Below are 10,741 nucleotides of genomic sequence, written 5' to 3'. Positions count from 1 at the left end.
GAAATAAGCTATAGGGTGCATTTGGCCTGTGTCTGAATCTCGTTGTGAAAGAATGCCACCCAATGTAAATTGAGAAGCATCTGCTTCCACAATAAAAGGTAAATTGGGGTCTGGATGACTTAAAATTGGAGCCATGGTAAATCTCCTTTTTAGGTTCTGAAATGCTTCATCAGCGCCTGGGGACCATGAAAACTTGACTCCTTTTCTCAATAGTTTGGTAATGGGAGTTATAATCTGAGAAAAGTTCTGAATGAATCTGCGGTAGAAATTTGCAAACCCTAGAAAACTTTGGATTTGTTTCACAGAAGTGGGACTTGGCCAGGTTGTTACTGCCTCTACCTTTCTAGGGTCCATTTCAATTCCCTCTGGGCTGATAATGTAGCCCAGAAAATCCACTTTGGTAACGTGAAACAGACTCTTTTCCAATTTTACGAAGAGTGAGTTCGAAAGTAGTCTTTGAAGAATGCCGCGAACCTGTTTTACATGTTCTTCCTCAGAATTAGAATATATGAGAATATCATCTATGTAAACTACACAGCAGATGTCAATGAACTCATGTAAAACCTCGTTTATAAAAAACTGGAAGGCTGCAGGAGCGTTACATAAACCAAATGGCATGACTTGGTATTCAAAGAGACCGAATTTGGTACGGAATGCTGTCTTCCATTCGTCTCCTTTTCTTACTCTAACTAAATGGTAGGCTCCGCGTAAGTCCAGTTTAGTATACATTTTAGCCTTCTTTATTTGGTCTAATAGTGTAGGGATCAAAGGTAAGGGGTACCTGTTCTTAATGGTTACGTTGTTTAAGGCTCTGTAGTCGATACACGGGCGCAGCTCCCCTCCTTTTTTAGGAATAAAAAAAAGAGCTGAAGAAACTGGAGACTTAGAGTGTCTTATGAAGCCATTAGCAAGATACTCATCCAGATATTCTCTGAGATGAGCGTTTTCTGCCTCAGTAAGTGCATATATTCGGCTGCAGGGCAAGGTAGCTCCAGGCACCAAATCTATCCTACAGTCGAAATCTCTATGTGGTGGAAGGGTGTTGGCCTTCTTCTTGTCAAATACATCAGACAGGTCATTATATACTGATGGTACCCCTTCCAGAATTAGTATGTTGGGTGATTCGATTCCAAAGTCAAAACCTTGAACCACATCCTTAGATCTCTTAGTAAGGAAGCAATGGTTTATGCAAGTAGAAGATTGAAAAGTGATTGACCTGGTTACCCAATCTATGGACGGGTTATGTTTCACCAACCAAGGCATACCTAAAATCATCTTGAATTGAGGGGCATCAATAATGTCAAATTGTATTCTCTCCCTATGTATAGGGGAACAATCCATTTCTAACACCTCAGTCTGTCTATTTACTGGACCCAAAGTCAATTCTTTGCCATCCACAGCTCTGACGATTTCTGGATGGTCCTTTGACAAAGATCTGAAGCCTAACTGAAGAAAGAAATGAGAGTCTATAAAATTACCGGTAGCACCAGAATCAATGATGGCTTCCACCTGTCTAGAGTAAGATTCTGGAAGTAGACCTCGAAGTTCTACAAGAATTGAAAAGTGTCTACAACCAATGGGAGGAAGAGTTGAGGCCAAACTAGAGAGCAAACTCGATAAACCGACCTCTCCCTTTACCGAGTTTTCTAGTTTTCCGACTTTTCTAGTGTGACAGCTAACTCGGAAGATTTAACCTTAAATTTGTTTGGTCGTGTGGGACATTCCTTCACAAAGTGTCCTGTCTTCCCACAGTAGAGACATTGATTTAATCGCCGCCTCTTTTCTTTCTCTTCCTTAGACAAGGGACCTCGGATAGAGCCTATCTGCATAGGTTCTACAGTATCAGACTTGGAACTAGATTCTCTTTTAGGTGCTGAAGTGGATCTTTCTTTGAAGAAAACTAATTTGTGTTCTGACTTCCCTCTTTCTCCCTTTCTTTCAGAAATACGATGATTTAATTTCCCCACCAAATCTATGAAGGCACTTATCTCTTCGGGGGGGTCTAAAATCTGGGTGATCATGTCTTTTAATTCGTCCTTCAATCCCCTATAGAAGATTGAGATTCTTTTGTCCTGAGGCCAATCTGCTTCTAATACTAAACGATTGAAGTTAGATATATAATGTAAGAAATCAGATGAGCCTTGTTTTAAACCTAGTAGCTCATTGTCCGCTGACTGAACAAACAGATGTTTAGCAAACATCTTTCTTAAAGCTCTCTCAAAGTCCCTAAAGTTATACAAGATCCGATCATCGCTTTCCACTAAGGGGACTGACCAAAGGACAGCGTCTCCACCCATGTAGGATAACATGAATGCAATCTTAGAAGAATCATCAGGAAAAGCTGTGGTTTTTGCTATGAAGTGCAAATGACATTGTTGCAAAAACACAGAGAACTTATTGCAATCTCCATAAAACCTCTCAGGAGGGGCTAAGGGGGTGGGTACCGGAGTCACAACATGGACTTGTGTTGGAGAACCTGAACTGGAAGACCCTTGAAAAGTGGCTGGTTTCAAGACAGTCTGTTGCTGCACCGAATCCTGCAGGGAGGATAAATCCCTACGTAGAGCAGCATTATCGTGCCTAATTGCTTCTAACACTGCGGCCAAATCCTGCATAGATACCTGATCCATTGCGTCTGGGCGGAATAATCAACGTGGGCTTTGCCTTCTGTCAAGCTATCCACGTCGTCCCTTACCTTGCTTGAACAGAAGCCCTCTAGGATGACGCAGATGATTCCGCAGAGACGCAAGGGACCAACTTCCCTGATTACTAACTAAAACTTACTGGTTCTTAAATCACAGCAAGAATTTAACTAGAAATTAGGGAGGAGGGCCGGTACTGGACGTTGTAGTGAAGAACCTTGATGCTTGCTGTCGACCTGCGAGGCAACAAGTACAAAAGACTTTACTATTTTTGATCCAATAGATTTCTCCTATTCTACTCTAGATCTTTTAACTAATCTAGTCAAGGCACCTAAAACTCTATTTCTGTCTGGAAGTTCTGATGATCCCCTACCTGCGATCAGTAAGATGTTGGCCTTCGTCCAGTATTTCTTTATAGGAAGGGAAGATGAAGTCGTCAAGTGTCTTCTAAGATGAGTGGTCAGCTTGTAGACTTGTATGCTCAAGTTGAATTAAGCTGGAAATTAAAAAGATGGATTACTTTACATTCATTAAAAGACTTTCGCTAAACCTTCCTATCCATTCTATCACTTACTTGCAATTAACTTCTTGCTTCCTAGAATTGGGGTTCTTGTAATTTTCCTCTAAAATCAGGAAAGATAAGCTGAGACCACAAAGATACACAAAACACTATTCTTAACAACAAGTGTTGACTAAAGTCGCAATCTAAGTATTGCTCTAAACGTAACACACATAAAATCCTAAACAAAGTTCTTCTTTAGAAGTCTGAGATACAAAGAATCGGAAATGTCCAAAGTCTTTCCTTGCGTTTTCTTCTGTGAATCAAAGTTCCAAAAATTACTGTTGACCTTTCTTGCGAAGGGCGCCTTTTAATAAAAAAATGAAAGTACTTAGCTTTCTGCCTCTGAGTCTTCTAGGATCATCATCGCGGTTGCAGAGGAAGAATCGCCATGAAGAGGAGCAATGAGGAAGTCCTGGCAGAGATGAGAAGCCTTCAGGTAGGTTCCAAGTCCTGACGCGAGCTTCTCCGATGGTTGACTGAAGGCAAAGCGCCTTCCAGAAGACTGGGTGCGGTTTAAGTACTGGACCGCACCCAGCCCCTCCCGGTTACGCACACAGAACGTGCGCGAGAAAGAAGTTTCCCGATTCCTTCAGAAGCGCACCAAAAAGGCGCGTGCGAGGGATGCGGGGAGAGCGCTTCTCTGAGCGAAGGCTTGGTTTTCCGATAGCGCTCAAAGCGAAGGCTTGGTTTCGATAACGCTGGTTCCAAATCCTGAAATACAACACATGGGAACACAGAAACCAGCACAAAGCATGCCTTGAACTGACCACAATAAGTTACAATAACGCTGATTCCAAACCCTGAAATACACCAAATGAGAACACAGAAACCTGCACAAAGCATGAAATACTGTACACCTAAACACACTGACTTGAAGCGTGCGGGCGCACGGGACAGGGGTGGGTTTCCAAAAGGGAAATACTGCATATGCCTAAAGGGGATATGTAGCCTTTAGGGAAGGGCAGGTGTGGATTCATGACATTGGCTTGGTAGTTTGGTCTACCCTGTTCCCATGATGCACTGGGCCAGGGTCAGACTAATTTGCATGTAGCCAGGTTCTGAGCTGGGATGGTGCAGTGAGCTAAAAAACGGTGATGGATCAAGCCCTGATCTTTGGACTGGGTAAGAGTGGTCTGCTTAATTCAGACACTCTGTTCATCACCACCCCCTTTTCTGAATCGTTTTTGTCCACCATAAGCGTGGAAGGGTATACTCAGATGTGAGTCCCTTGCTCATTGCACCATCAGGATTCAAGCAAGCCGGGCCGACGACGGCTGAAATGCCAGAAACCGGTCCCCGGAAGCTTGTTTCCTTCCCAGTATAAGAATGGGCTTGGTAGTTTGGTCTGCCCTGTTCCCATGATGCACTGGGCCAGGGTCAGACTAATTTGCATGTAGCCAGGTTCTGAGCTGGGATGGTGCAGTGAGCTAAAAAACGGTGATGGATCAAGCCCTGATCTTTGGACTGGGTAAGAGTGGTCTGCTTATTTCAGACACTCTGTTCATCACCACCCCCTTTTCTGAATCGTTTTTGTCCACCATAAGCGTGGAAGGGTATACTCAGATGTGGTTCCCTTGCTCATTGCACCATCAGGATTCAAGCAAGCCGGGCCGAAGACGGCTGAAATGCCAGAAACCGGTCCCCGGAAGCTTGTTTCCTTCCCAGTATAAGAATTGGCTTGGTAGTTTGGTCTGCCCTGTTCCCATGATGCACTGGGCCAGGGTCAGACTAATTTGCATGTAGCAAGGTTCTGAGCTGGGATGGTGCAGTGAGCTAAAAAACGGTGATGGATCAAGCCCTGATCTTTGGACTGGGTAAGAGTGGTCTGCTTAATTCAGACACTCTGTTCATCACCACCCCCTTTTCTGAATCATCCAGATAGCCAGCAGATCTTCGGCTTCTCGTTATCTGGCCAAACCTTTAGATTCTGTTGTGCACCTCAAGGCTATACTGAAAGCCCGAGCATCTATAGGCAGGCCCTTAAGGCCCTGTTGGATGATTTAGTTTTGCCCGCAGGCAACACGCTCTTGCAATATGTGGATGACTTGTTGATAGCGTCCGACACTGAGGAGGGTTGTAAGTATGCCACTGTTAAATTGCTGCACCATCTGGCGGCGAAGGGTAATAAGATGTCTCTGTCTAAGTTTCAATACTGTCGACAGGAGGTGACCTACTTAGGTCATCTACTGTCGAAGGAGGGTAGGCGTTTGACTCCTAAACGTATTACTACTATCTCTAACATGTCTGTTCCTTGCACCCAACGTGAAGTTTGTGCTTTTCTTGGCATCACTTCTTACTGTCGCCAATGGATATCTCATTTTTCTCTTCTTGCTAAACCTTTGTTGCATTTAACCACTAAAGATGTGCATGAACCCCTCCCTTGGAGGGACGAATGTCAGCATTCTTTTGACTCTTTGAAATCTGCTCTTTGTTCTGCACCCGTCTTGGGTACTCCTGATTACCGCAAACCCTTTATACTATACGTGCATGAGGTCAACGGTTGCTCGCTTTCAGTGTTAACGCAAGGATTTGGTGGTAAGCAAAGACCTTGCGCTTATTTTTCGGCCACATTGGATAATGTTGCCAGAGCACCTCCTAGCTGTCTGAGGGCCACTCCGGCTGTTGCGGTGGCCATCCGGCAGTCGGAGGGGCTTGTTCTAAATTCCAACCTAACAGTGATGGTGCAACGTGCTGTGGATGCATGGTTAAATAGAACTAAGACACAGCATCTTACGAGTGCACGCCTCACCGGTTATGAATTGACACTATTTGCTCCACATATTACGATTATGCGATGTGCCACGTTAAACCCTGCCACATTGCTGCCACTCCCTTTGAGTGAAATTGCAAATGATGTACATGATTGCATATTCCGAACTGAAGAAGAAACGAAGGGTAGGATTGACCTCACTGACATTCCTCTATCTGACCCTCAAGGGGAGTTATATGTGGATGGGTCTTGCTTCAAGTTAGCAGATGGCACAACAACAGCTGCATATGCAATCACCACACTAAAAACGGTAGTCAAAACATCTCGAGTTCCCCATCGATCAGCCCAGCGTGCTGAACTGGTGGCATTTTAACGAGCCTGTGAATTAAGTGAAGGACTCGAGGTTAACATCTATACAGACAGTCAATACGCCTTCGGCGTGACCCAAAGCTTTGGGTGGCTGTGGAGGATCGTGGTCACACAAGATTTTTGTATCAACTGTAACGTGTTTCGACCACAAGGTATTTTTCAAAGCCAGTTTGCACAAACAAAAAACACCATTTTATTATGTTGACATGAAGTGACATAGAAGACAGACAATGCACTTCAGGCTGATCATAGGCATAGAAAACAGACTCACTCTCCAACCTGTCTTTTCCTCACAGGGTAGATAATTGTTAAAAATTATCACAATTAATGATAATTCAATACTGAGTACATGTACTTTAACATGCCTAACATTATAAATTGCATTTTAAATTGATATCACTGGTATTAAGTCATAACAGTTTCAAGTAAAATCACAATCTATGTAACAATTGTTTGGAGCCTGAATGTGATATCGTTTTGGGGGATTTAAGCAGTGCGAGCCCTCTTTACTGCTTAGCCTCAAATTTACCAGCATTTCCGGCCAAGTGGCCATAATAACTACCACCCCACTCTCAGCAAATATCACAGAATAATGCCCAAGGTCATCAGTCAGTCATGCTTGGTACATTTAAAATACATTAAAGGAAGGATATCAAAAGAGAAATCTATCCTCCGTGAATCATGGATACCGTACAACAAAATAAATTACACAACCCAAGAAATGTAAAAAAAAAGGGGCGCCGTGAGAGGACATGCTATAACCCTAGGCCTCGCTGAAACATTGAAATTTGAAACTCAGCTCATGATCCCATGAGCTCCCTAGTTACCAGAGCCCTGGTCTACTAGGCCACGTGTGAAGTTCTTCCTGGTGTGAACATTACACTTTGGATGGGAGCCCCCACAGAGATCTAATATATCACAGGGGAATCAAGATCACAAAGGGAGCTGGATACATCCTAAGGAATGTAGAACACTACTTATCCGATGTGCACAAACAGTTCCTTATCCTCATTCATCCTCGAGGGAGACTTGCTGCCAAGAAGAAGAATGTAACTTGATTCCAGGACTCTCAGCTGTTGCTCCCTGTCTCCCCCTCTGGAGCTTGCTTCCACCACATCATTTCCTCTTGGTCTGCTGGGTTGTTCTCCCATACGGCGTTGTGTCTTGTGCGCTTGCAAGCTCCCCTCCTTGTTTTCCTCCTTTTGTGTTGCTTTGTTTTCCTCTTCCTGCATCTGGTGATTTTGGTTTCAGAGTCTTGTTGGATTGTAAAAAACTGTATTCCTATAGGGATGTGAAGGGCAATGCATCTCTTGTCATATTCCCTGCTAGATCCTCCAGGTCTGAGTAGGTTTCTGAGCCAGATTCCGATGTAACCAACGTCAGTTGTCTCAGGGTCTTATGGCCCTATCATATCTTCTGCCAATGGTCAAGATTCTTCCACAGGCATAATCCTGTTTGTCCCTCAAAAATGTACTTTGTTTTTCTGCTTTATTTCTTTTTTGTATTTATCCAACCTCACCTCCATTTGTTTTAGGGCTTCTTTGATCTCCTCTTGTGACGGATGTTTATCAAGTTCTTCTTTTAGTTTATCAATTTCCTTGCAAGTTGTTTCCAGTTCCAGCCCTGAGTACTTGGAGAGTAGCTCCAGCATATTCTTGCAGGTAGCTGCCATCAGAATATACCATTCTTCCAGCAGTTTAGGGTTAGGATTCTGGTTCGTAGGGGTGATCAAGATGCGTAGTCCCTGAGGCACTCTCCCTACTTCAACATAGTTGTCCAAGGAGGACACTTCCTACCATCTGTTTATCTCTTTTCGCTGTAGTCTTTCATACTGTGCCAGTATTTGTTTGACATTTCTATTAATCCCTTGGGTTTGTTGTCCCGCCGCGCGTTCTCTGCCGCCAGCATCCTCATCGGTTTTACCGAAAAGGGATTTAGCAGCCTCCGGTCTCCCTGCTCTCTTCATGTTTTAATTTGGGTTTCAGCCAAGCCATGGTTGCACCCGTGCCTCTCCCGGGCCCTGATCTTAGACAAAAAACTTGATCCTGTCCTCAATACCGCTAATGTAGTCGGCGCGGTGCTCCTGCTGGATCCCCTGTAAACAATACAGTTCCTCATAGTGGCGTGCGCGGTGGTGAATAGCCTGATCACAAATGCTCACCTGTGTCGTGCGACCCGGCCGTCTCTCACTCATCCGCCACTCGTAGTCCGCTCTAATTTCTTCTTATTCCTTCTGCATCTTCGAAGTCACAGGCCTGAGAGGGTGGGGTCGGCTGCGGGAATCAGCATTCAGTACTTGTGAAGAAAGGATTCGGGCATTGCTGATTACTTCCGCCAGATGGAGCCGGTGCGTAGGACGGGCGTCTGAACCTGTTATAAATTTGTTAAAGAAAACTTTACATATTGTGTCCTATACAAAGAATGACTCGCACTCCAGGATCGTGGTCACACTAGATTTTTATCTACAGCAACGCGTTTCAACCGCAAAGTCTTTTTCAAAGCCAGTGTGCGAGTCATTCTTTGTACACAATAAACAAAGTTTTCTTTAACATATATATATATATATGTAGTTTCTTGTGTATATATATATATATATATATATATATATATATATATATATATATATATATATATATATATATATATATATATATATATATATACAAGAAACTACATAGACCACAATACTAAGCGAGGGAATGACAACGCCCACTAAAAAAGAAACAAATTAAGAAGTGATGTAGTTCCTCGCCATACCAGTTTTGAATGGCAGCGGTGTGAAACCTTTGAGAAAGCTCACGAAGACACGAGCGAAACATGTTAGGACGATGGGGCTGCCCTTGAAATAAATTGATGCAGGCTTCATCGCGGTGTGCGGCTATTTACTTTCCTATCTTGGAAGGTGTTGGGGAGAATGTTTAACGGCGTGGTTCAGCCGTATGCGACGCACCGCCACAAGAGCGCCGTAGCCTGACCAAAATTGAAGCTCTTTTCTTGGAACGCGCAAGCAATAGGTCAGGCGGGTGCCGCCAGAGACTGCCTCAGGTATTGGTTCTCGGACAATTTTGAAAATGAATTGTTGGGGACACGATGGACTGTGCATCAAGCCAGGTATGAGCTACATACCCACTGGAGGGTTTCAAAAAATGAAAACAAGAAACTACATAGACCACAATACTAAGCGAGGGAATGACAACGCCCACTAAAAAAGAAACAAATTAAAAAGTGATGTAGTTCCTCGCCATACCAGTTTTGAATGGCAGCGGTGTGAAACCTTTGAGAAAGCTCACGAAGACACGAGCGAAACATGTTAGGACGACGGGGCTGCCCTTGAAATAAATTGATGCAGGCTTCATCGCGGTGTGCGGCTATTTACTTTCCTGTCTTGGAAGGTGTTGGGGAGAATGTTTAACGGCGTGGTTCAGCCGTATGCGATGCACCGCCACAAGAGCGCCGTAGCCTGACCGAAATTGAACCTCTTTTCTTGGAATGCGCAAGCAATAGGTCAGGCGGGTGCCGCCAGAGACTGCCTCAGGTATTGGTTCTCGGACAATTTTGAAAATGAATTGTTGGGGACACGATGGACTGTGCATAAAGCCAGGTATGAGCTACATACCCAGTGGAGGGTTTCAAAAAATGAAAACAAGAAACTACATAGACCACAATACTAAGCGAGGGAATGACAACGCCCACTAAAAAAGAAACAAATTAAGAAGTGATGTAGTTCCTCGCCATACCAGTTTTGAATGGCAGCGGTGTGAAACCTTTGAGAAAGCTCACGAAGACACGAGCGAAACATGTTAGGACGACGGGGCTGCCCTTGAAATAAATTGATGCAGGCTTCATCGCAGTGTGCGGCTATTTACTTTCCTGTCTTGGAAGGTGTTGGGGAGAATGTTTAACGGCGTGGTTCAGCCGTATGCGACGCACCGCCACAAGAGCGCCGTAGCCTGACCGAAATTGAACCTCTTTTCTTGGAATGCGCAAGCAATAGGTCAGGCGGGTGCCGCCAGAGACTGCCTCAGGTATTGGTTCTCGGACAATTTTGAAAATGAATTGTTGGGGACACGATGGACTGTGCATCAAGCCAGGTATGAGCTACATACCCACTGGAGGGTTTCAAAAAATGAAAACAAGAAACTACATAGACCACAATACTAAGCGAGGGAATGACAACGCCCACTAAAAAAGAAACAAATTAAGAAGTGATGTAGTTCCTCGCCATACCAGTTTTGAATGGCAGCGGTGTGAAACCTTTGAGAAAGCTCACGAAGACACGAGCGAAACATGTTAGGACGATGGGGCTGCCCTTGAAATAAATTGATGCAGGCTTCATCGCGGTGTGCGGCTATTTACTTTCCTGTCTTGGAAGGTGTTGGGGAGAATGTTTAACGGCGTGGTTCAGCCGTATGCGACGCACCGCCACAAGAGCGCCGTAGCCTGACCGAAATTGAACCT

The sequence above is a fragment of the Lissotriton vulgaris genome, unplaced genomic scaffold (assembly GCF_964263255.1).
Source record: "Lissotriton vulgaris unplaced genomic scaffold, aLisVul1.2 SCAFFOLD_1101, whole genome shotgun sequence".
NCBI lineage: Eukaryota > Metazoa > Chordata > Amphibia > Caudata > Salamandridae > Lissotriton > Lissotriton vulgaris.
Note: the sequence above shows the minus strand (reverse complement) of the source record.